Source organism: Copadichromis virginalis, linkage group LG12, assembly GCF_057382275.1.
Source record: "Copadichromis virginalis isolate Kocher_CV1m ecotype Utaka linkage group LG12, C_Virginalis_male_GT1.1, whole genome shotgun sequence".
In the NCBI taxonomy this organism is placed as follows: domain Eukaryota; kingdom Metazoa; phylum Chordata; class Actinopteri; order Cichliformes; family Cichlidae; genus Copadichromis; species Copadichromis virginalis.
This window is the reverse complement of record NC_140629.1, coordinates 36,061,774-36,089,158: the sequence shown is the minus strand read 5'-3', so window position 1 is coordinate 36,089,158 and position 27,385 is coordinate 36,061,774. Positions and strand designations below refer to the sequence as shown.

General features: G+C 38.7%; 1 protein-coding gene across 2 annotated transcripts in view; it reads right to left on the bottom strand.

Annotated features, from left to right (window-relative positions):
- LOC146697547 (spermatid perinuclear RNA-binding protein-like) overlaps positions 1 to 26,131 on the bottom strand; it is a 98,840-nt gene extending 72,709 nt beyond the window's left edge. For both annotated transcript variants that reach the window (XM_085476339.1, XM_085476340.1), the window contains exon 1: positions 25,837 to 26,131. The gene's annotated coding sequence lies outside the window, so the exon portion shown is untranslated. The remainder of the gene's footprint in view (positions 1 to 25,836) is intronic.
- Between the last annotated feature and the right edge of the window lie 1,254 nt (positions 26,132 to 27,385).

Below are 27,385 nucleotides of genomic sequence, written 5' to 3'. Positions count from 1 at the left end.
ACTAGAATGCGAGAAAAAGGGAGTAATGTTACAATAAGTGTTATACATTTCAGTGAGCCTCTAAAGATTTGTACAAAAGACTCAATTTCTAGATCTTAACAAAGCCAAGCACTGGAAAGAAGAGTCAGGGCTAACAGCCAGAGATAAAAATAGCGTGTAAAATATCATCAAAATTAAGAGGGATGTTAATTAACACCTGGTTGTCTGTGAAGTTTTAGCTGCTGCTCACAGTCTTTTTAAAGAAGCCATTATCCCATATCACAGGCTGGGATCTGCAGAATTTCTACACATTTGCTTTAAAGATGAGAGGCGAGACCACATCAGGGTCTCTAGAAAAGTGCTAATTGGAGGCAGAGACCTCCAAACATCAGGCATCCTGGTCGTAGTTTAAGCAGACAAAGCAAAGGGTGACGGTCTACACAATTTAAAACAGAGCATATCGACTAACAGTTCACACCACGGCCTGTCCGGGCTCAATTGTTTTCTCTGCAATTGTTTGCGTTTAAATCTTAAATTGGTACTGGCTGTAAAGATCCATTAGTTGAGGTCAAGATTTATGATATACAACTGAGGTGTCTTGAGATAGTAACTAGATTATTGGCTGTGTGAGATGAACTACACAAGTCCTACCTTTTTTTTTAAAGGGGGAAAAATTTCATTTGTTATGTATTTTTGCTTATATGGGTATAGATATATAAAACAAACAAACAAACAACAACAAAAAAAACACACAAAAAAAAAAAAACACAGGTGGGCCCGAGGGTGTGAGCCTCAGTTTTGTAAGGAATAAAAAAAGGCCTTGCCAGGAGGGGGAGACTCCTCTAAGAAAAAGAGCATGTCTGGGAAAACATGCTTACTTTCTCTGTGACATGACTGGTCCTTTATCGGCTCAATCCCCAGTTTTTGGAACACAGTTCATTCCATGATGAACTATATGCACTAAAGTTTTAGCCAAAAAACGTACAGTTTCACACTGAGATCCGACCACCAATGCTCAGCTCTAGACTTCGTCGTGGGAACACACTAACCAATGGGTGACTGCATGCTTCTTTCATACTAGCTTTAAGGAAAAGTTGCTAATTATAAATTATTGATGGTGTTTTCCACAGAATTCGATTGTATTAGCGGCTGAAGTGTGGATGGAAGCACGTGTGTGTTTGCATGTTCTCGGATGGATAAAACATTAAAATACGTGACAAACTATGCACAGATGGCCATCAATACACCAGGACAGCCCGCGCAATAAAAGTGTACGTGTGAAATCCTCAATAATCAGCAGATTATATATTGTATCACTGTTGGAAATAAGCTTTCCTTAACAAACACACAGCTCTGTTCTTTGGCTCTGAACCCTAATGCACCATCAAGACTCTCGGACCAACAGGGAGAGTCCGAAGACTGACTAGAGCCTTCAGGCTTCTGTTGAAATCATCATTTGGACAAAATTAACAGAACAGCAGTATTTGTTAAAGTCTGGCCTTGCCATATTTGGAAGCTTGTTAAGGATCCCCCGGTGTCACAATTAAATGGTTGTTAGAAAAAGAAAAGAAAAAAAAAAGGTCTGGGTTAATTTTCTGAAGGAGTGTATTTTAAGCCAATACCATAATGGCACCGAGTCAAAGCTGAGCCAGGTAAGCCTGTCAGAAAATATTCTAAATTTGATTATATAATCAAATATTACAAACATTTGCACATTTGACTATGAAAATGAATAAGTGATTGTGGAAAAAAAAAAAAAAGACAGTGCTAACAGTGGATGGTTTTCTGGATTTCCACCATGAAAGTGTTAGACCCACTGGCTATCCACCCACCACACTACATACTGTGTGACAAAGCCATAACAGCTGTTTGGCGGGAGTTTAGGTGCAGTTCTTGCTACTTCAGACACACAGCGACTGATGACAGAACAGTAAATCATTTCATGCACCACGCTCCGGACTGATATCAGCTGAGGACCTTTTTGCCCAGAGAACTTTTATTTGGATTTTTGATATTTTTGCATTCTTTTCCCATAGTAACTCTTTCTGTCATTACATGTGTAATTAACAGTCATGGCGAGCCTTTTAAATACATAAGTAAGTGTAACAGAGCTAGCTTGTGTCTGAAAAAACATTTTAAAAATAAAACTAATTCTCAATGCTTGGCAGCACTTAAGTAAAGCAAAAATCACGAAAGCTCCTGAGCTGGACCCTAACCACAGTCTCCACTAAGAGACACTCTCCAGTATCCAAATGTGGGCTCTGAAACATTTTAGAAGGCCAGTGATCCCTCTCTGCATCCAACAGTAGTGATGACATCAGTGCCAAAGGACACCTGGTGCAAAGCTCACACCGTAGCACAATGACAGAGCATTCATTGCCCATATTGACCCATGTTCTGCTTGTTTGTATAAACAGTTTCTAATAATGTTTTCCTCTTAAATATTTTATTATAAATGTACATCTAAAGCTAAATAACGGTACTTTAAATTTTCACTTATTTACTGTGGTTGTCAGTTGTATATGCAGGTATATGGAGAACACCCTGCTGTGTTTTTTGCCGATTTGCAGTCTGGCACAGCATGCTTCAGCCTCCAGTCCTGTTATTTTCTACAGCTGTTTAAAATTGTACCATCAAAGTCGTGCAGACAACAATCAGCTGAACTACTCTGGTGCTGAACATGCCTACATTTAATTCAGGAGTTATGTGTACAGATGTAAGCTCTCAAAATGATAACAAAAAATAAATAAAAATTAACAAGCAGATAGAAAAATGTATAAATGAGTAATTGTTGTCATCTTTGCAGTGTTGGAGCATGCACACTGAACATAAAGCTTTAGGCTGGCGCCTCGCGGCATGTGTTCAGGTCTCTCCACAGAACGGTTAACCTCTGATCATTAGCAGCAGTTTTAGCAATAGACTGAGCCCACTATCTGCACGATCACCTGCAGTCAGGCTCCTTTGGAGGAAGGTGAAGTTTATAAAGCCCAGCCGGGTGACGCCCACACAGAGAGCTCAGGAAACTCAACTATTTAGTTATGAAACGGCAGCTTCAGTGGGTTTTTTTTTTTTTTCCAGAGGAGGATTAGGCCTTCATTAATGCATTAATGGATCAGCGCTGCACTGAGGGCCTGAAAATATCCAAGTAAGCACAACAATCTCATCCCTGGCTGATACTAAAAAGCATCAGCAGCAGTGTGTGTCCATGTTTGTGTAATTGTATGCACACTTTAGACAAATGTTGTGCACTGGGCTTGTGTCACACTAGGACGAAGAGATTCTAAATTTAAGCAGTTTTGTTGTAAGAACTCAAAATGTTCCAAACAGGACCATTTTAACAAGAACCTTATATTTCAGCTAGGCAAGTGAAACCCTTCAATAACCCATTAATGTGGTACTTTGACACAAGTAGGCCTAATCATTTTGTCAGCAAAGTTTTTGCCATTGGACTTCAAGCCTGCCTGGGTTTAGCTCATGCATCCAAGAAGTTTAAAAACGGAAAAAAGGAACAAGCAAATGTTATTACCTAGTACTGTCCATCTTTACCATCTGTCCACTTATTCCCACTAACAGGGCAGCAGACAGGTCTAAAAAACCTTTTCAAAAGTGGTTCAAGGTACCAGAATTTCTGTTTGTCCCTCTGGAGCTATTAATTTGAAAAACCTAATCTGTCACATATATTTGCAAAATTTAAGTTAAGTTAATACAGAATGTCTACCTCAGGATCTACTGCAGAGATTTTACAAATGTATAACAAAAAATGAGCTTCTTGTATAATAATTTGTAAATTTGTTTAGTGCTAAAGTGTTTTATTCTTTGCACTCGTTTTTTGCACTGCATTCAGACAGAGTTAAAAAAAAAAGAGAAAAATAAAAACCATAAAGCAAATATACTTCAGCAGCACTGTGTTGTTGTTGTTGTTTTGGCTTCTAGATGAGTGCACACTTGCTTTTTTTAGGAAAATAGAAATCCCTCCCAAAGGAATTGAGCTAAAGTGTATAACAGGTAAGACGGAATAACAATACGACACAAACTTCGAGTCTGGCTGTGTTGCTGCCAGCTTCTCCAGATGGACTGTACTTGGCTGTTATTTGATCATAGATGTTTACTTTAACTTTTTTTGAGCATTTTAAGCTAATTCAGGATCTGAATTCATTAACTAAGCTGTGCTTCTCTGTCCTTCTTTCTCCCTGCAGGTAAGGGATTTCAAACTTGCCAGACTCTGCTGACAATAGCCAAAACTTTACCCACCAAAGTTTTCCTGCAAAGGAAAACTGAGTCAAACTGTGAATGTGAGGATGTTGTCATAGCACAGAAGTGTAACCATCTCCCAGATAAAGCTGTCTCTGTATCGACAATGACTCAAAGAAGAATTTCCGCCTGGAAATTGTGAGACAGAACAGAGAGCAGCTGCTTTCTTCACTTCTGCCTTATTATTCTCATCCATAGAAGGAAGCTTGCCTTGCATTTTTATTGCTTGCTGTACCATCTTCCTTATTATCCTTATAGTGTTTGTAAAGCACTTTTGCTTCTGCCCAAGAAAGTTTTATATGCAGCAGATTAAGTTTACATTTCATGCATGTACGTGTGTTTCTGTTTGTGTGAACTGCTGCAGGAAATTAACAGGAAAGTTGAGTTTGCACTGTGGATATTTACCAACAGTAATTGAATAGAAACCCGCTTTCTGTTTTAACAGACAGTATCGCTGTGTTTGTAAGGGTAAGCCTGGTTAGTCTTCATTGTTGAATGCATTTCTAACATCCATTGGTTTTATTGTCGATTCTATGGATTCTTCAAATTCTGTCACCTGAACATGAAGCCTGGATTAATCTTTGAAAAGTTTCAGGAGTCTGCAACCTTTTCCTTTTTGCATCTGTTCTATGGAAACTCAAAGCTAAAATTTTACCCAAACAGTTTTTTCATTCAGTGGGTAGGCAGTAATTTTTCAATGTCAGGACTCAGGTATTAGTTTTTTCACACTGAAGATTTTAGGTTGTTTGCCTCACCCAACTCATTTCCAGCTCTATATTTTTATTCTTGAGCCATTTTATAATAGCTTTACGCGATTCAAAATTCACAATAATCCTTATTTATGTTATACCATGAAGTCACAGAGAGCCTTAGTGCATCTTTTGTCTGAAAAACCGCCGTTTTGCTCCCATCTCTTTAAAGCTCTGCTCCCTAGGAGCCTTTTTTCTGACTGGCTGCCCTTCGCCTGACTTCCATTAACAGCTTTTAAGCCACACCTCATCTAAGGAACAGCCAGTCCAATAAATTTCTTGATGCATGCTCAATCATCCAGGTAAGAAAAGTCAGTTCTGTTCATCTGAACTTAGCGTTTCCAGTTGGAGAACTACGTCCAGATAAAAAAAGTCAGTTTTTATAGGCAGGACAATTATTCATTAATTAGCAATTTTTCAAGCAAAAAAAAAATATTCAGAGTTGTTAAATTGTGCTGCTCTTAAATTTGAATATCTTTTGGGTATCTTTTCTTTACTGAACTAAAGATACCTGAAGTTTTTATTCCACACGGACCTGTTATGATTATATCCGGCTCTATGTTTAATTCTTGAATTTTACTAGCATAGAGCCGGGTCCTTCACCAAACAAAATAATCACTGTAAAAATATTATTTTTTTACTATTCATTCTTACCCCCATGAGAAACAGAAAAAAAGGAAAAACCCACAAAATATCAACTTTCATAAAGGCTTAAAAAATTTAATCAAGAAAGTAAACTGTTAATGGCAACTCCAGCTTTATTGTACCCTGGTTAAAGAGCTGCTTTGAACTGTCCTACTGTAAACAGAGATTCACATTAAATAAACCCATTTTTTACCTTTCAAGTCCACATTAATTGCTCATTTTCTCCTAGCTGTCAGCTTCAAATAATTAAAACAGACAACAATAGGGATGCAACCCATACAGCCTCAAAGAATAACTAGTGCAGTGGTTCTTAACCTTGTTGGAGGTACCGAACCCCACCAGTTTCATATGCGCATTCACTGAACCCCTCTTTAGTGAAAAATAAAATATGATTTTTTTCAAATTCAAGACATAGATATGCTTTTTATTGGTGCACAAAATGAGCCGTGCATGTCACGGTGGAGGCTCTGCTGAACCCCTGAGACCGACTCACCGAACCCCTAGGGTTCGATCGAACCCAGGTTAAGAACCACTGAACTAGTGCAAAACGCCCTGCAGAGGACTCCTTAAACAACAACAAATAAGCTGGCGAGCAGACTTTGGTATATGTGCAGCTGTAAAACACTTCTTGTATCCAATTTCGCCTCATGGCACGGGCTGCAACCAATCAGAAGAGTGACAATGAAGCGAGTTGCCTGCAGTGAACACAAGCAGCAGGTGGTATATAAGTGTGCGTGTGGCAGGCAGCATGTCCGCCTCTTAGCCAGGTAATGGAGACATCATGTGGCCATGCATGGCTGACCACTCACAGCTCAGCAGAGAGGAACTCAGAGGGCAGAGAACGTGGACACTTACACTCGGCCGTTTCCTTCCTAAACGATTTCACATATCTGCACTGTTGAACAACTATATATTTGAGTAAATGGGTGTCAGTATCACTCTGACTACAGGCTACTGCTTAGAGTAACAAGCTGACATTCGGAGTATAGCACACAAGTGTAGTTTTTCATTTAGCAAGAACACAAGTAAATCAATCAATCAATCAATCAATCAATCAAAATTTATTTATATAGCACATTTTTAAGACCGAAGTACACCAAAGTGCTTTCCAGTAAAATCGCAGTACGAATAAAATCACAATAAAATATAAATTACAAATATGAACTTGAAGTGTTGGAGCTTTAGAAAAGACTAACTTCATGTTTCAGTTCATTTTGGTAATTAACTAAATTTACAGTTAAGCTATAAATGATTAAGTAGGCATTAAAAAAAAAGAATAAATAACACCTTCTAACACCTGACAAGTCAAAAGAAACACTGAAAAACCATCTTAAGCACAAAGATTCTTTTATAATAAACACTGGAAGCCAAAACTGTCATTTAAGATCAATTTCAAATGATTACTTAAAACATGTAACAATGACACGTAAAAACATTGTAATGTAATATGTGTTTATACGCCAGATAAAGAAGCTAGATTTTTTTCACGATTAGACAAATAAAGTGAGGTAAATAATGTCCACTCAGGAGTGAGTTCAGCACAAAAATCATCTGTGGAAACTGACCAAAAACCCACTGCAGTTATTTGTGTGCTACAGTAAATGGTGGATAGAATTATTTGAGCATTTGGCTCATCCCTTTATGATATAAAAACTGAAACATTTGACCCATTCACCAATGAGCCCAAACAAATTTCTTTCAATCTATTTTTTCTGCTTCTTGCATAGCCTTCATTGTTATTTTAGTGTGGTTGTTGTGTATTTTGAAGGGAGTGCACAGAATGAAATGCCTTTCCCAAACTTCCCTGGGAGCCCTGTGTGAGCCCTGAATAAGGTTCCAGTGTAAGAAGCTAATTATAATACACAGCAGCGTAGTATTGGGCTCCCGTCCAGGCAGCCTTCATGGACTCAGCCCAATTCAGTACAACCATTCACCTCATACAATCCAGTGCCTGGGAGAGAGTTATCTCACCGCCAGACTTTTCACCTCGCGGCGCTCCAGCAGACCTGCTGCCACTACACCTGAGGAATCAAATAAAGCTGTGAGCCGCACTCTGAAATCCACTTTCAAAGTTCGGGGCAGTCTATGCAGGGATTTAGGGACCGTTTTTGTCCTGATATTATGATGTTTTATTTTTTAAAAATCCATTTCCCAACATGAGCTCTGTTATGCAACCTTGCAAAGATTTGGCATCAAAATAAAATACTGATGAAGTGGCCATGAAATTTAAGGATTTTATTTCAATTCAAACGATATGTAACACAAATGGTGAAAATTGTTGGTTTCTTTCATAAAAGAGATAGTATACGTAGAAATAGTGCTTTGAAACAAATACAAAAACATGCATTTTTATACTGCTTCCAAATCCAAGGTACAGCAGCATCATTAGATTTTACCTTGAATCCCTTAATCTTTCACAAAACAGAGCAAATCACACAAGGGCCTGAGCGGTCTCTCTACTCTGACTTTACCATAACACATAAACCATCAGAGTTGCTCTTTAAATATTATCTCTGGAGGTTTCAGCACCTGATCTCGGTGTTCACTGAAAGTTCAGTTCAATGAACGGCCAACCTGAGCTGATACGAGTCTCTGTACCTTCTAGGTGCCTCAGTAGGCTGTTGCCTTTAAGAGGTGGTGATGTTACGGTCGTATGAAGACGCACAAGTAAAAGTTTCATTATCAATGTTGTGTTAAGCTTTGTAAGATGTTCCTATAATGTATTTTGGCCTAAAGTTTAATCTCTTTCCACAGCACAGTACACTGGGTGTCTAAACCTAGCAGTGTGGACCACCTTCCCTAACCAGAATGTGAAAATGAAAGCAAACACCAAGAAAAACTGTTTTTCATGACTGAGATAGGGCTGCTTATGAATTTTACATTTTCATTATGATTTTAACTTTTATTGACTATGAAAACAAAATGAAAAAGCTACTTTGGGCTGCTCCCTGTTTCACAGGTGGCTGTCACAGTGGGTTGTGCCGCATGTTTGGTTTGGCAGACTTTTCACACCAGATGCCCTTAATGATGCAACCACAAAGGTGTCTCCTCCCAGGATCAAAATCAGAGGCAAACACGTACTGTACACCACCACACTATAGAGCCACTAATAACAATTAAAACAAAATAATGAGGGTAACATTATTCCTCTATTTTATTCTTGTTAAATAAATCAACACAGCTCTTTCCTTTATAGCGATGCATTTTTCCCTGCCTTTATAGTCCGTTGTGGATCTATACGCAGTCACATGCAAATGACAGATGATTGGTTGATCCTATTATAGGAACAAAGCATTTCAAAATGATGCCAAACATGCGAGGAAGAAGAAGAGCCCTAACAAACTAAACAAACAGAAAGACCTGTAAAGTAGGAAAGTGGCGAGTTCAGAGAGGTTATGACTTCAAAAGCATCAGCACAGTCTGCTGCATTTACCATCTTACGGTAAAATTGAGGTCACGCACAAAAATCCTACTAAATTTGAAGACATGGAAACTGTAATGTTGATTTCAAAGTGCAAACTCATATATAGTTTAGTTCAGCGTGAGCCATGATGACTAGTTTAGTTTATTAAGATCTGCCATTAGAGACAGCAGTGCAGTAGCTATTCTTCTTCCAAATGATGCAAAGGAGAGTCAACAAGCTTTACATTTTGCCGGTCTCCTGAGGTACAAGAGTCCATTGCCATCTGTGGCCCTGCACACACAGACTTCCAACACTGACAGCAGGAAACCAGCAGTTAGTTTTGTAAGATGAACTTTAAAAGTAAAAAAAACAAAAACTTTTTTTTTTATTGTATACAATTTTCTGTACCTTTGGAAAAAAAAAAATTATTTTCTTGTTATTATAAATGTAAACAACAACAACAACTAGGGACTCAAATACCTTTTTTTGTTTGTTTGTTTTTTACATTTCAGAGCTAGGACAGGAATTTATTTTATTTTTTATAAATAAAGGAGCTGTACCAAAGCCGAGCAGAACATAAATGAATCATAACTGTGAATCATGCAAAGCCACTGTAGTGGAGTCTAAGAATAAACACTTGTAACTGAAAATTAGCATAATAGGTCCATTCACTTTAAAGTGATTTTTCACATATAAAGAGCATTTTGAGATTCAACCAGCTTGCTGTGGCTGTACTTTCCACCAGCTGGGCCATCAGAACAGCCTGAAACAGTCCTGAGCCCTGAGCCAAACCTACTCACTGTCAGGCCCTAAATACACTATGAAAAACACAAAGAAAGTTGAGCTTTTATGTTCTCAACAGTGAAGATGAAAGCTTGAGCCCTGGCAGCTTTTGAGGGCCATGATGCAATTCCCGTACTGGATAGCGCTCAGGTGAAGCTGTGGGAGAGTCTCCTCTGAAGTAGTTCAGTCCACTGATGGCTTTCATTAGTGTGCCTCTTGACTCCACCTCATCACACTCACAGCTTACATACCTATTCACAGCTTTCCTGCTGTGTGAAATAAAAGAAGCGAAGAAATGAGAGGGAGGGGGAAATAAAAAAATATAAAAAAAAAAAAAAAAAAAAAATCACCCATCCTAACAGCATCAGATGACCTCAGCTTTAACTTCATATACACCAATAAGTGTTTTTATTTTCTTCCAGTTTAAACCTGGTTTAATGAGTTGATTTAAAGTTCAGCAGCAAGTAATTTCAAAAGTCTGACTTGAGTAAAAAAAGCTCTATGATGCTACCAAAAGATGAGAGATATCACTCAGGGTTAGCAAAGAGATGAAATGTAAGCTCTCATCAGCCTGACAGTCGAAGCCATCTTATAGTATAAACCCTGAGACAGTCCTTACCTCGAGATGTAAGCACTGAAGTGGTTATATTAAGCCACACAGAAAAACAACCTGCAAATAAGTTATTTGGACAGTTTTGTTGTTTCAATTGTCAGGTTTTAATCTGATCACCAAATATTTACATTCCTTCATTAGTTTGATCTGGTTTTTTATAACAAACTCAGGCCACACTAAGCAAAATACTAAATTTCACATGAGAGTTTCAGATTTTCCTAATAGCTGCAGACCCCTACCGCAGTGGTCCTTGATATCATTAAAATGCTTCTTCAGAAAGTTGTCTCTCTTGTGGCCTGATGGATTTCAACTCCACTATTGTGGATCACAGCTTGAGATGGTAGTTCTTCTACAAAACCCACTGTGAGCAACATGGTCGCTCTAAACAGAACCTACAGCTCACCAGGGCTACAGAGCAGAATAATGACTATTTGTCAGCTAGAAGAAAAGACAGCGTGCTTCCAAAAAGTAGAGACTCTTACTTTATCCACTTGTTAAGTCTGACATTATTATTCATTTCAGATTCAAATGATCCAGTTCCCAAAAGCAAACAGACACTGAGACCACCGGGAGCTAACTCTTTCAGCTCATGTAACTGTTCTCCCAACAGTTACAAGAAAATCTCATATCAACATAGACATGAAAAAAATGATTTACAAGCATCAACAGAGTCTGGGGTAGTTATCTGGTTTCTAAAGCTTCCATTAAAGAATAAATAAATAAAAAGGAGCAGTGCTATAACTTTGGATGTGTAGAAAGATGGAAAACTAAATACCAGCAATGTCTGGAGGTAAAGTCGAGCTTATTTTGGCTAGCAAAAAGACTTATAGGCATGCTAATATAAATATATTAGCACAGCAACGTACAGCTGGACAATAAAAACATTAAAATAATTATCGTGAAAAAAGTTCCTCTATCGCAATATAAAACATCAATATAAAGTTGACAGAGATCCATACTTTCACAGACAACATGAACAGCCAGTGACAATGGTAATAGCACCCCACAGACCAGTCATGTGGCTGCAATAGAGTTACAGCGATGTCAGGTTAGGTTGATACACAGAGCATAGCCAGCAGCATCACATGTGCTAATGTGTGGGCTGCTACACACTAGTATGTAAGGATTTTACGTAGGAAGAAAAAAAAAGACAAAATGAAAACTAAAGCAACAGCGCTAGCACCCCAACACACAGCCCAAGTCTGAAAAGACGAGGACACTGTCGCCTTTTGACCTAATTTGGAAGTGTGGGGATATTCTAGTTATTTAAAACCCAACAAAGGAACAGAGCAGAATACACATTAAACTGTGTCAAAACCATGTTTTCACAAAAACAGGTAACACACCCTGAGAAGCCATGATAACAGTAAGGACTGTCGAAAAATTATGGATTTACGCAGCTAACAAACTCAGCCACCTGGCGTGGCTTTGTTAGGTGAAAATATTCATTATGAGGATGAGAGCTCATCCAATGCGCTAGGCTTAAGGAACGAGAAATAGGATCATTAGGTCATCACTTATTAAACAGAAGTCATTTAGGATGCGAACAGCATTCGCCATCTTTCATGCGCACTCTCATCCACACGTGTATGCACCCCTGCTATCACCACAAGTAGAAAGCAGTTCTGTGGTAAACACTGGACTCCAGTCAATTCAATATTGTCTGCTCTATTACTGAACTTGGGTTGGGATCAGAGCCAAAAAACTACCGTAGATATCAATAGCATTAATTACATTTGTGGTGTGCGCTTCAATTTAACATTATTTTCAGTTTAATTGCCCTAATTGGGTGTCATAGCTACCAACCTGAATTATATTAGGAAAAATAGACACCAACAGTCTAGTCAACAGATAATTGATAGTATTTCCTGCTGACTGATTGAATGATGACAAAAAGTATCTACAGAAATAAAGTCACAGCATATTTCTTTGGTCCTCATGCTGTGTTTAGGGATCATTGGCTGCTGATGTCTTGATGATAGATAAAAGGGCTAGTTTCAGCTCAATGTGCCAGTGTCACCCTGAAATCCATTTTTATGCTTATCCAGTGTATAAGCTCTGTCCTTCATCTGCAGGAAGCTGGATGAACGCGAATGCACAGAGGAGAAAGTGAAGACCATCCTTTCATGCTGTGTGCAAAGTACCCTGCTTCTATGCGCCTTTTTCCAGCAAACCTCAAACAAGCAGTGGCTCAAGTCCATCTCTTTCAAACGGTCTAGAGACTCATTGGCAACTGCCTGGCAACCACTGGTCGCTAGGAATAAATGAGTATCCAACTAAACCAGCTACTCGCTAAGAGGTAGCTAAAGTGTGACGAGAATGACGCAAACCAGAAACGGAAATTCGCTTTGACAGTAAAAGCATTTAGTTGAAACATGCTGCTTTCAGGGGTAAGGCACAGCGTTTACTGTGAAGGCGAACATTGTTCTTGCCAAATCTGGAAACCAACTATCCTCCATCCTAGTCCTGTATCCCTGGGAGGCTTCCATCACCCCTGATTCAGCACAGTAACTGGAGTTTGTGTGGAAGAACTGGAGACTACAGCCTGGTTAGTGCAGGTAATGCACTGGGATGCGTATAGCTTGTTAGGACTGGTACAAATCCTAGTTCTTTGCAGGGTTGATTGGTTGTTATAAAATATATGTCAGACTTTGATTGGGACTGGCAACCCAGCATTCACAACTGACCCCCTACATGTTACTGTGAGTACCTTTGACCATTATAATCAATGCATTATTTCCAGCAGCCTGTAAACACATCAGAACTGAATTTGAGCCTGACAGCTGATCAGGAAGCTGCACCAGTGCCAAAATGTAATACAGTATACATTAATGTCTGTGCAAGTTCAGCATACAGAGATTAAAAAATTCATAAGTTTACTAATGCATCTTCATTTATAAATTAGACAGCACTAAGGCAGCACACAAACTCCTAAAGTGAGACTGGTTCATGTGTTGCTGACTCTGAAAGATCAATTAATCAATATTTTTACATTAGAAATTACATAGAAAACCCAATAAATGTGACAGGAGTTGTTTCAAGTGATTAAGTGACAGATTTATTAGTAACCTTGCAGTTATTCTGAGTACTATTGTTTTGGCTCTCCCATCTCATACTGCACTGTTTTATTTCCAGCAGAAACAGGGATTTAAAATGATGCTCACCTCCCCCACCCATCTTCACAGCAATCATATCAGGTATTGGCAGTCTTACAGGGTGATGTTAGGACAATCAGACTATGAAGAACAGTTTTTCCCTCACAGACTTACATTGTATTTGTGACAGCGGTTATTATACAAAAAAAAAAAAAAAAGTTTGTCACCCTTCCCCAAAGAGACTCTGGACTTCTCCCAAAGTCAAATCACTAGAGTGGCAATAACAATATTTCATTATCTGTGGATCAAGGTTATAAAAATAAATGAGCAGAAATACCAGGAAAATGCAAAGACGTCTTCAATTAGGTGGCATGGACTCTTTGCATCAACTATACACTAATCATGGTAACAAGCACAATAGCCTCTCTCTTAAAAATGCATTTTGAGTCAGGAAATATCCGATGTGTACACACACATAGGCACAGATGAAGTGAAAATTGGTACATTTGCTTTTCTAAGTGAACTCTCAAACAATCTTGTTCATGTTTCTTCTCCTGCAATCATTGTATTAGCAAAATATTTCATGACCAATAAAAAGCTAAACAACATAATCATCTGTTACATGAAGCTCAAGCAGTACTGTCAGCAGCTGGAGTCCAAGTTGGTGGAGATGAAGCATGTCTGACCAGAGTACATTATCTTTCCTTCAGAAGTACTTGCTACCTCTGTGGCAGAAACTTGGCCACTGAGCCAGGACAAAAGTAATTTCTAAGATCATCATTGCTAATTTATAGGTCAATATTGGTGGAAGACTTTGGGTTTTTGTCACTATAAAAAGACAATGGATACAATGAATTTTTGTATTTCTCATAGGCAAGTCATCTTTGAAAAAATTAAAGAGATTTGTGATATTTGGCCACATACAAATGTCGCATACAAAATTCTCTGTAAAAGATTGACAAGTATTATACTTAAAAGTCTGAACTCTTCAACATTTCACTCTTTATCCACAGCTTCCAGTTGCTTTGTGCTGTTGAAAACATGTCAGTTTTGCACATCTGGGTGCATCATCTCCCTGTGCCCTTCTTTTTTCTTTTCCCTTTTAAAAGATCTGATATGTTCAGCCCTTCCTCACCTTTTTTTTTTTTACTGCCCATCTTTTCCTTTTCACTACTTTCGGTGGAACATTGATTTTTATTGCTGCTGCACAACCTTTTACTGCTCCAGGTTTAATGGTTTTCCACAGGTGGTAGCATCCATCTATACATTCATTTATTGCTATTCAGAGGCTATGACATCGAGTCACTACTTTAAAAAAGTTAAACTGTTAAATATTGACTATAATTCAGGCCAAAATACCAGCCAGCAGTTAAATAGCCCACCACCAATTGTTCCAACTCCAGAGATGTACTGCTTGGGCTAGCTGGTTAGTGGAACTTTCAAAATAAAAGTAAGAGACTTGTCCACTTGAAAACTGGCCACTCATGCAAAGTAGAAATAAAATTAGCAACCAGACATAGTTTAGTCACAGTGAGCTGCTGAATAGCACCACACAAGTTCATAGTCACAACCACAACACACATTAAATAGTTAAATAGCAAATGAAGAAATACTTCAAGAGAGGTCTGGCTTTTGATGCATGTCATTGAGGAATTGAGTGTAAATGTAAGCTAACAGGGCTGTGATCAAAGTCCATGCAGGGTTTGGTAAACAAGTTCTGGTGCTGGCAGAAATAAACTGACTGGCAGCTACCACAATTCAAACATCCAGAGTGCTGCAGGGTTTCTGTTTTCAGAGCACATCAAACAGCTCAGGAGAAGAGATGTCCTCAGGGACTCTCGAAAAAAAGTTAAATAAAAAAAAAAAAAAAAATGTCTCAGATGATGAGATATTCATTTCACCCTAGCAAAACCAAAGAGATGCCGGCTCCAACTGGATTCTGTCATCATCAGGGCTCTAAAGCAAGGTTACTTTCTGAGGTTTGTAATGCAGGATGAGCCGGGCTCTCTAGCTTGGTGAAATGAGGGCGAAGGATGAGCTGAAATAAGAGAAGATGGAGCTGATGGTGGTAGGAAAGTCTCTACTCAGGTTTCACAGTTTTACCTCAACAGCTCTGTTCAGTTACAGAGAACAAGAAGCCTCTGCAGACCAGCCAATACATGAGAGCAGACCGGAGTCTGAAGATCAATGCTGGCAGCAGGTCGAGAGAACAATATGCTGATGTAATTTTCATTAAATGTTAGTTTCAATTCATAATTTATGTGATTACATGTGTCCAGCATTGCAAAGCTTCTCTGTCATAAGAAATAAAGAAAATGAAGTTTTAATCTTAATCTCAGGCATTGGCTGTCCTTTAAAAGGACAAATGGGTTTGTGCGGATCTGACAAATTTACAAATATCAGGACAAAAACGAAAAGAAAAACAGTTTGAATTACAGAAGCCATACTACTACTACTACTAGCCAAATATTGAGTTATCCGTCTCTAAAAACAGGCTGAATCTGTGGCCTCCACTGTAATAATGCATTATTAAAGAACATCAAATCTTATTGCTCCCATCTCCATTATTTATGTTTGATTTTTGATTATGTTTTCATTATTAGATATTTCTTGAACTGCAGCATCACAGATGCATCTTATATGTAAGATTCCTTTCAGTCATGGACTTATGGTCCAGAATACTGACAGGTCGACGATGTTGTGGTCTTTCAGCTCAGTTTGATGAACTCTTGATGGTGGCTGGCGATGCCAATTCTTCTGCTCTGTAACTCTGCAGCTCACTGAGGCTACAGAAGAACAAGGACTACCGCCCCGTAGTCCAACAGTGGAGTTGAAGTTCCCCCACTGGAGAAGAAAGTAAGAGGAACTTGTTATTGCCGCTATTTACCGTCATAAAATACAATCTATTTCTGTGATAAACTCTAAATTTACTGTTTGACTGCGAGTTTTAAACATCACCATTATTGGTGGAAAAATGTATAATCTCATCTCAATAATGCACAGTCAATTTATGAACATATTTTTCAGGTTAAAAGGATTAATCCCCCACTCTTCAACAAAAACGAGAAGCTTGTAGCTTAAAGAGATGCAGAGATATTTCACTATTGATATGCACCAGTGAGATTCCCACAAGATGTAAGCAAAGTATGACCTTCACTGCTAGATTTCTTTGTGTATTTTTACAAAGGGTGACTAAGGTATATGGGAAATCTAAATGTCATACAGTTAGCATCCAAATATTATGTCACATTTAACCTCTGATCTCACTTTGACATTTTGTATCTGCTTTTCAAGTTGACCCCAAAACACATTTCTTATCTTTAAAGACATTACTGTCAAGAGAAAGAGAATGAGATGAATGAAATATAGTGTAGTACAATATTAAATAATATAAAATAAACGACTACAGCCTTAAAAAAGTTATAAGAATTAGTAAAACAATGCTACCTTGAAGCTAGTCATTATACAACAGTTCCCAGTGAATACTTAATAGCGGTTTTGGCCTAATCACCACATTTTTTAGCAAGTTAATCCACCATTTCTCATTCATACATGTAGTTATTAAATAAGTGTGGCAGGTCTGTCTGGGTTGAGATCTTCTAACAGCAAATACTTTCATGAGGCTGGTTTCCATGGAGCGCTTTAGCTTCCCGCGATCATCTAAATGTGTTTTCAAAGCCTTTCCATGCTAAAAAAAAATAAAGGCATGCTCAGTATATGTTATTCATGAAAATGGAAGATCAACAGGGAATATAAAACATCCTGAGATATTCACTTAGTGCAGGCAGCTCTGCTATAAAGACACTGTGTGCTACTGCAGGGAGGGCAAATCAAAAGGACAGCATCACTGCCATCCCCTGCATGTACTGCAGAACCTGAAGTGACCCACAACAGCTGGGGATAGCTAAAAAAAAAAAAAAAAAAAAAAAAAAAAACATACCATGTGATGGTGCTCCAGAGCTAATGTCACAACCGACACGTTGGGAAAAGACCGTGAAGTGATTTTAGACAGCTGCACAGCTGGGATGTCCAGCATGCAGTCCACCAAAAACGTCCAATCCCGTCCACTGGATGACTTTGTAAAAAAAAAAAAGGAGGGCGTGCATTTTTAACTTTTACCTGTATTTTGTCCTTAACAATCGATTACGCCCATGGAGTCTGAATTCCTCATTTCATTTGAGCGAGATGAATCTGGATCATTGTTCATTTTATAGTCTTTTTCATAACAAAGTTATCATGGCCTGTCATTGGCCTGTCATTCACCACTACAAGAGATTTACTGGCAGTACTACATTTGAGAAAAAAAAAGTTTTAATAATAGATAATGTTCTCTGTTATTTAATGCTTTAAGTGATGAGTCCAGAGATTTTTCTGAGTAGTTAGGCCAGAGAAGCCAAGCCAATGGGTTTCCTTTGATTTACTACAATAGAAATTCTACATAATGTGCAACAAAAATATCAGTGACGTAACATCTCTTCTCTTGATTGGCATAAGAACTAGGAAGTCATTCAAAACAGTTACCAACTTGTCCCATCCTAATCTGTTAACTTCTCAGTTAATAAAAGTATCAAGGAAAAAAAATTAAAGCTCATGACACTTATGGTGGAAAAATAAACACTGCATGGTTTTGTTTTTTTTGTTTTTTATGTCAGACACAATGAGTTTGTGCTGATCTGAAGTCAACCTCAGCACCACTGGTCACCACAGCTTCAAATAAACTCTTAGTATTCACTGTTTGTGTATTCCTTACATACAGCACAGGACAACTCTAATTGAAATCAAAATATCACACACACACTTGATCCTCATTTACAAGAGCAGTGTTGCATCCTCGTCAACACTTTTAGCTGCACCCCATCCCAAGGAGGCTGAGCTCCAAGGTTAGGCTCTGGTTACCGTTTCTATTTACCTTCCTTGGGATTGGAGAAGCCAGTTGCTTCGAGCAGTGCTCTGCTCACCGAGTACAACCCCCCCATCTGAAACCTGAACCTGTGACGTGTGCGCGTGTGTGTGTGTATTTATCAGGTTCAGGCAAATGCATGGAATGCAAATGCAGGGGAGCAGTAATAGTACAGAGCTCCTCTTTGTTCCCAAACACTAATATTTCCATGTTTTAAGCTGCTGACTGTCCATTACAGCAGAGGTAAGGACCAGAAGATCCCAATTTCTCTTCCCCGTTGCCTTTCAAGCAGTAAAACCTGAGGAGGAGAGGATCTGTTGCTGTTCCATACCAACTTGCTTTCATTTGAGCCTCAAACTGTCATTTAAAACAGCAGCAGCTTCAGAAGTGACTGTTAAGTCATAATCAGCTGGTTCAATCTGGCACAGACATGTGACAGAGTAATATAATTAAACATAGATTAGGCATGAGGGTTTTTTAAGTTACTTTACATCTGGTAAAAAGGCTTATTTTTGGCCTCTGAATCCAATGACTCTGATTCACTTGTTATAAGAGCGGTCCAAGACTCCAAGCCTCCCCCACAGCTAAAAATTCACTCCACACAGTGCATGACTTCAGTCTCGGATTATTTTCTTGGGTGGGTGTGGGCAATTCTTAAGAACTCTGAATTTTGAATTTTTCTTATCTTAATTTGATATGCATTTGTGAAGATGTGATGACAAATGTACCAAGAATCAAGAGTCCTTGGTTATGACTCTAAAGGTTAATAATTTACAAGTTGGGCAAAGCCCAAACTCAGGCAAAATAACCCACCCACAACTTTAAGCGTTCTTGCTAACATACAGATATTTTTGAAAAATCCAGACAAACCAAACCAAGTCAACCTCCTTAGTGGATGTAAAATAAGAAAAGGGTTGGGTGACAAAGCAAAAAAAAATACCATCACCACTAATATAAAAATATAATTTCTCTCAGGTTTAAAGGCAGAGTTTTGGAAGATTCCTGTATGATTCTTTGCTGCTGTGTTGCCTGCTGGTCTGCTCTATGTGACCACAACTCTGTCTGTGGGTTTGTTTGATTACCTGTACCAGGTACACCTTAGGAACCTGAAGGTTTGTATCTATATCAGATATCATGATGCCATCATGTTGCCTAGCAACCACCTAGGAACAGGCTACAATTACCCATTTTTAGCATATAAATATGGTGTGTTTTTATATTTTATTTTGCTTTACTTTTCTCAGTTTGATTAAGCGATGGTTCCCTGGTGTACTGGTTAATACATTCACTTTACATCAAAAGATCCCTTCTTTCAGACCTGGAAGAGAACAAGCCTCAGGGTCTGTGACACTAGCTTGTGTCTCCTAGTGCCAGGCCCTACCTTGGATAAATGGAATATCAGCTCTTCTAGCCAACAAAATATGTCAACTGTCTACAATAATAACATGAATTCTACACAAACCTTGAGCCAACACCAGTTTTAATAATTTTTAAAATGTCTCTTCTTGGACACAAATCTAAACTGTACAAATTCCCTGAATGTGATTAAAATTCAGATTAGACCTTCACCGTTTACATAGACATATAAATATAATGTGCAGTTTCATTCATTAAGCATTTTAATACAATGAATCAATTTGTCTAACTTTCTGGGAAGAGTAGAAGTTGTGATGTCTGATATAAATACACACTGGATTTGTCTTGATTTCTCATTTTATCTCCACCTTGTTGTGTTCCCCAGGTTTCAATTTCTCCCCTCTCGCAATGGTCCCCATTTCAACTTTAACCAGTATCAAAGCAGCACAATACATAAGATGCCATCTTCACATTCTGTTGATAGTTTTAGTTAATTTCTGAATGATTTACACTCTTTTTAAACAAAGGGCATTTTTAGTACTGCTATAATTTGTTTATCATTCAGCCCTATACAAATCTAAACATTAGTATTAGTAACAGTTAGTATTTTTAGTATTAGTATTTAGTAGTTAGTATTTTTCTGTAACTAACACAAAAAACATCAAGTAACCCATGAAATGTGAACATACAAAAAAAAAAAAAAAAAAAAAAAAAAAAAAAAAGATAAAAGTTGTTATCCAAAGGTTTGACCGGCTCAGCCTACTTGATATCTGCCTGTATGCAGCCAATTAACTAAAATGAATTTCACACCTGAATGTCACAAAGCTTCAACTACTGCCATGGTAAATCCAAATCCTTATTCAATTCTTTTTTGTGTGAAACGTCTTTTGTCAAAAGCTTTGGTGCTGCTTGGCATTGTTTGCCTGAGAACTCTACTGAACCTCGCAGATTCAAAAGATACTCCCAATACTGGTATCTGTTGTTTTGATGATGATCTTGTAGCATCCTGTCTAAAATTGGGCACACACTTAACAACTGTCAGGCTAATTATACATGTGAATAAGACATGATCACTGGCAAATGGCCCAGGTCTCTTCCAGTCAGACTGAGCCAGTGTTTGGAGTCAGCAGATAGCCATGTAGTGTGACACACACACACACACACACACACACACACACACACACGTTGTATTATTTCCACCTATAAATATTTTTTTTCCCAGAAGTTAAAAAAAATGCCAACAAAGACCAGCAGAAAGCGGAGAGAAGAAATGTGAGTTTTTTGATGGTTTTTCAGGTTGTGAATAGAACAAAAACTTCTAAATGGGGAAAAAGTAATGGAGGGAAAAATACCTTGGCAGATGTAAAGAAAGAAACATTAGTAAACGTTCGGCAAGGTTAATGGCAAGGTTCGCCAAAAACGCCGGGCACGTCAACCATTTTTACACACCAACAATCACAGCTGCAGCTATTTATAGCGCGAAGAATTAATCCTCCAATTAATAATTAAACAGCTATAAGATGCCTGGCACAATTTAACACACACAATGAATTATTTACAAGGCATGAATGGTACATTGTACATATTAATATTAATGTCTGAATAGGAAAGAATTCTCATTTTGCATTTGAACATGACACATCAGATTTCCAAAAAATGAGGACATTTTCTCTAAGGAATGCCTGTGGTTTTAATGATTTTTTTTAATCAGTTTTAAATAAAATATAAACAAACTAAAGTTCCCTAACTGAGACATTTCAAAAACAATGGCTACATAAACTCTTTTCCGCATGTCAAATCTTTTCCTCATTAAACAAACATGGTCCAGGGTGTGTTCAAATGACCACAAGGCGATGGCAATGATTACACAGCCAGTGTAGTCTCACCCAGTCCTTCTCCTTGTAACCTGAACATCCTCATTACAGCTGCAGAGGCTGCAGAGCTCTGAGCCTTTATTCTCAACAACCATGATGAAATTATTTGACTTATTATTATCAGTCCTTTGAGACGAGAAAGATCTTTGTTGCTTTTACTCTTATGGCAGCAGGACTATGGTGATTTATTTTATGTCCATGTATCTTCACATTGCCTACATATATTTTATTCAAACCTTAAAATAGGGTTGCTCAATTAATCGAATTTTAATCTAAATTACGATCTGGGCTTTCAACGATCACCTCCCTCGTGCTTTACTCTCACGCTGCTCCGTGTTGCAAATCGAGCGCACCTCTCTGCATTTCGAACACGCATCACAACAATTAAGAGGACCCGAGGGAAGCTCGGAAAGCTAAGCAGAAGTTATTTGGAGAGGAGAGTGACTGCCGTTGGTTGAAAAGAGAGGTAAAAAAAAAAAAAAAAAAAAAAAAAAACTTCAGTGGTGTGGAAACATTACGGGTTCGCGGAGTCAGACGTGGATCAAGTAGACAGTGTGTAAACTTTGCTGCGGTGTCGTAGCTGCACCACAGAGCAACACTGCAAAGTTCACTAAACATAGATGTTTACATTTTTCATTTATTTCTTATATTGCAAACACTTGCACTGTTTGCAGGAGTATTTGCACACTATTTTATATTCTTTTTTGACAATCTTTAAAGCCATTATTCAATACATTGTTATTGTTAAATAAATATCGTCAAATAATCGAGATCTCAATTTCAGTGAAAATAATCGTGATTATCATTTTTGCCATAATCGAGCAGCCCTACCTTAAAACTCACTATAGTACATTGTATGCTTGTGTTGGACAGGCCACTTTGTCATTTTATAGACCAAACTGCTGGTAGTAGTAGGAATGTTTTCCCAGGAAATTTTATGCAGTCTTTTAAGTATAAAATAACTGTAACACTAACAACAAGTAGAGTAATTTAACTTTATAACTTGAGAAGCGCTGCAAAACACTGCCACAAAATAAAACAATGTTTTTTGTTTTTGTTTTTTTACCTTGAATGTTTTATTTTCGTTCAAGTCTTTGTAACCAGCTGCTTAAATCGCTGCTTTTCCACCACATAACCATATCAGTAATTTCCATCATATTGTTTACTTTTGGGCTGCAGAACGGTTTTTTTGAATATCTTCCAAAGCACTGTGCTTTGGTGGAGTTTGCTGAAGGTACTAAATCTTTATCAGAGGCTGAGATTTGCCTCCAGCTCTGAGGCTTGCTGAGGCTTGTCTTGTTGTTGTGTGCACTTGGATATGTAAACACATGGCATTGCGATAGCAATGATATTGTGAAATATTCCACTCCAAAAAATTATACATGGATGACATGAAATGGCACAGCCCAGTCACACAGTGTATGACAAGAACTTTTATTGTGAAAAGACGGAACAAGGAGCCCTTTCGCACACTCCTAGAACAAATCTTATTTTGGGTATGGGCCGTTTTTCAAAATGCACACATGTGTGTACTTCTGTACTTATGAAATGTAATAAGTAGCAACCCCAGTACAGTTCCAATTCAAAATTGCTGAAAATGCCCAGATGTGTTCTTGCTCCGCCCACTCTATCGAGGGTACATTAATCATGACTTGTGTGTGCTTGGTGCAGCCAAGTACCCCAGAATTCATTTCATCTGAAACTCAAAAGCGGCAATAGTGGAGGACAGCGGCCAAAACTGTAAGTAAAATTTAAAATATTACTGTCTTTGATGAATTAAACAAACTTTTAAAATGTTTTTAGGCATGAATGCAGATTTGTAAACTTCAAATATCTGTTTGATTTATCAGCAAGACATTGCCTGCTTGCAAAAGTGCTCCGATGTTTTTGTAGATATCCATTTCTGCTGGTCTAACCCCACTAGCTGTCAGCTGACCACTCATTCAAGGATCATTATACCTGGCAGAAAATCTGAGTCCTGGCACATCATTTTCAAAACCCTTTTGCCACTCAGTGAAAGTTAAACACTAGATATAATTCACTCATATGATTTCTAACTGTTGATGTTTGGTTTATTTCAGTGTTTTACTTGTTTCTGAGAAAATTGGTTTGTTCCCTAAAGTAGAAATGTGCTGTACTTATTGTAACGGCAGCTTTTCCTGAATTAAAACGAACATTAAAAATATTTTAATCCAGGAGGAAAGTATGAGCCTTTTCTCTGGAAGCAGAAACATCTGGGCCAGCATGTTTATGCTGTTCATGGAGACAGATGTCAAGCTATGAAACGATAAACCATAAATGATCAAATTATGTTTTTAATATTTACTCAACTCTATTCTAAACGCCAGCTGTCTGTTGTAAGTTGTGAGAGTCTACCAGAATAAAAATGAAATCATTCTAGCATCTGAACAGTTTGTCTTTGTTCAATAAACAGTGTGAAACAGATCATATGAATCACTAATAATAATCATGAAGACTAAAAGCAGTGAGGTTGCTCTGAGTGCTCAGAGTAGAAAAGTGCCATATAACAACCAGTCCACTTCCCATTTCAGTAACATGTGCATACATGTGCCATATAAATTACATTTTAAATCTAGAGGTTCTGACTACTATCATATTAGTCTTGTTTTAAGATCTAAAGAACAGTCGCCTCATTCACCCATTCACACTTTCTTCTATGCTTTTTCTTAGTGAGTGCTTTCTATCTAACATTCACATTCCAATGGATGCATCGGAAAGCAACTTTGGGTTAGCATCCTACCCAAGGATATTTGGCACGCCAACTTGGAGTAACCAGGGATCAAACCACCAACCATGCGATTAGTAGATGACCTGCTTCACCTCCTGAGCTACAGCCAACGACAAGTGTTTACTGCAATTTTTCTAAATTAAGCTATTTTCTAAATCTTTCTATATTATTTCACCTTGATGGCTTTTTTATGCTTATTGTTCTTCTTCAAAGAAATCTAGTAATTAAGCATATCATGGGCAATTTCCACCGTAAATATTAATCCGTGAAATTAAGGGGGAATGGGCGTAAAAACATAGCCAAGGTGGGGGGAATAGGCTCCAGCCCTCCCGCTACCCTAAAAAGGATACGCGGAAGAGAATGGATGGATGGATGGATTGGAGTAAAAACATGGAGATGAGTTGGGCTGAGCTGAGATGTCATGTGATCAGATACACTGCCATTCCACTTGTCCTCTGGAAGTACTGGAAGTACTAGCAAAGTACACAAGTACAAACTTGCGTACTTCGGTATTGAGATACAGTCATGCACTGAACAGCAATAGCTACAAAGACACAGCAACCACATAAACACAAGCTTGAGTAGCCCACAGACCTGGTCCACACATTTCTGACACTGCCCCCTGGTGACACTGCACAGCTACAACATGTACGTAACAGTCTGTTCTCCTGACAAGGAAGCACATTCAATGGAAAGCAAAGGTTTTCTCCTCTGATGTGGGTGGTAAATAAATGCGCACCTGCTGAAAACTTCCTAGTTTGTCCTGTTGTGGGTTTTTTGTTTGTTACACTAAGAGGGCTCAGTACCACCCAATGACCCCCCCGACACGCCTCTGAGAGTAGCATGAATATTAAGGCTGTTTGTCCAAAAGATCCATATTTCAGCCTTTAGCAGATGGAGTGCTGTATTTACAGCATTACTATGAGGCAGTGCAGCAGACTAAACATGCAGCATTACCAAGGCTGCAAAGTACTGATGCTGTTCAGTGGAAACCTGCAGGGTAATGTGTGATAAATCATGCAGGGTGTAGGTGCATCTGCGCTATGCGGGCCTACCTGTCCTCCTCAAATACTCCAACAAACAGGTGCTCTTTCTCCGCTGGTCAGAGCCACAAATGAACGCCAGCGAAAACTTCATTTGGCATTTACTAGCAGGTAGTACACACGCTACCTACAGGAGAGGGTTTATACCCTGTAGAGGAGTGCTGACAGTTTGTTTTATCTTAAAAGCCACATTCAGGACGGTTCGCGGGTCTCCACGCGCGAGGAAAACTTCCCGTTAAACTGTCCGTCTCGTGAACGAGCAGTTGGTTCAAACACGTTCAAACAAAACACGGAGTCCTGAAGCTGAGCTAAAGCCGGTCTGAAGTTAAACCAGGCACCCGCAGGGCAGCAGCCGACCGCTCATCCCAAAAACTGTCACAAAAAGCGGACACTTACCTCAAACCACTGTCCGCGGACGACCGGGAGGAGGACGGGAGAGGAGAAAGCTCAGCCGGTCAGCGAGTCCAAAGCCTCCGAAAACACTTTGCTGCTGTTGTTTCTGTCCTTTAACTGAATGTAAGTCCCGCTCCGGCGTCACTTTGTATCCGGACGGAAGCTCACAACGTGGAGTGAAGCCGGTGGCGGCGGAAGCAACAACAACAACGGCAGCAGCACCAACGGTCTCCGGCCAGCCTGCTGCCTGTCAGCGTTCAGCGCAGGGAGAGAGAGTGGAGACTGACGCCGCGCATGCGCACGACGATCGCTACTGCAAAAACAGAGATCGTCTAATGAGCAGTTGCAGTCCAGTTTGTCTCTATAAATGGGGTTTGTGCCCTGGTCACACTATCTTTAGAGTACAGTACAGCTTTCAGATTTAGTGACATTCAAGAATTCAAGCAATATTCTTACATTCTGTCCTTTTCTGCCTATGGAAGCAGTCTTACATTTTCAGATCAATAGGACCAGGCAATATAAAAGCTGCAATCCCCCATTAAAAAAGTTTTTAAAAAGCGAAGCAAAACAAAACAAACAAACATTTTGGCATAAAAATCTGTTTGTTGGGACCAGTCTTTTTTCCCCTATATAATATTTTAACCTGCAGAGCAGTCATAATTTTAAGTCATAATTTTAATAAAAGGGGGTAGCATTAAATCTGTTAAAAGTCTAAAAGGTGCACATTTAAAATTCTGTAGTTATGTTATTATATTATATTATATTTCCAAAATGTAAAAACATATGAGAATGTGGGCTTGTTTCTTTTTTAATAATTACACTAATTCTTTAATTATCTTTGTCCCCTTTTTCAACACCTATTCCACTTAATCCCAAGGAATAATCTGGCAGAATGAGATGCACACTAAATTCCTCCATGATTCTGTAGAAATTATAAGATGATTTCTATAAGGGACAGTGGCGCGGCTGCCCCTCTGTTGGTCTTCCTTGGTCTCTTGTGTTCTGGGGGCCTCTGGATGTCTGGAGTTTTGATCTCCTCCATACCTGCTTCATGCCCTGGAGGACGGGGCTGTGGCCCCCCCACACCCTCTAGCAGATCATTACATGAAGGAACCTTTTAAAAAACAAAAAACAAGCGCGTCCATGCTCACAGGTGTACACACGGGTGATCACACCCACAAACTACACCCTTTTTGGCTCCTACCTCAAAGCACACTGTGTTCTGTTGATCTTATGTGCTGCACAATAATGTTTAATATTTAGTATTTACTGTCATATTCCCATATATCATTGTGATGTTGTTTATTCTATTACTCTTGTTCTCTTCTGCTTGTTTTCTTTTTTCTTTCTCAGCAGGTGACCCAGGTGATTGATATATGCATTTTTTTTCTTTTTTTCTTCTTTTTTTTCTTTTTCTGCTCATTCTGTTGGTTTTTGGTTTTTGCCCTTCTCCCCCGTCCCTCTTCTCAGCTGTTTCTCTTTCCCTCTTTCTTTCTCCCCTTCTTTCCCCCAGTCAAGTCTGTCCCATGTTCAGTAAGTGAAAATAAAATAA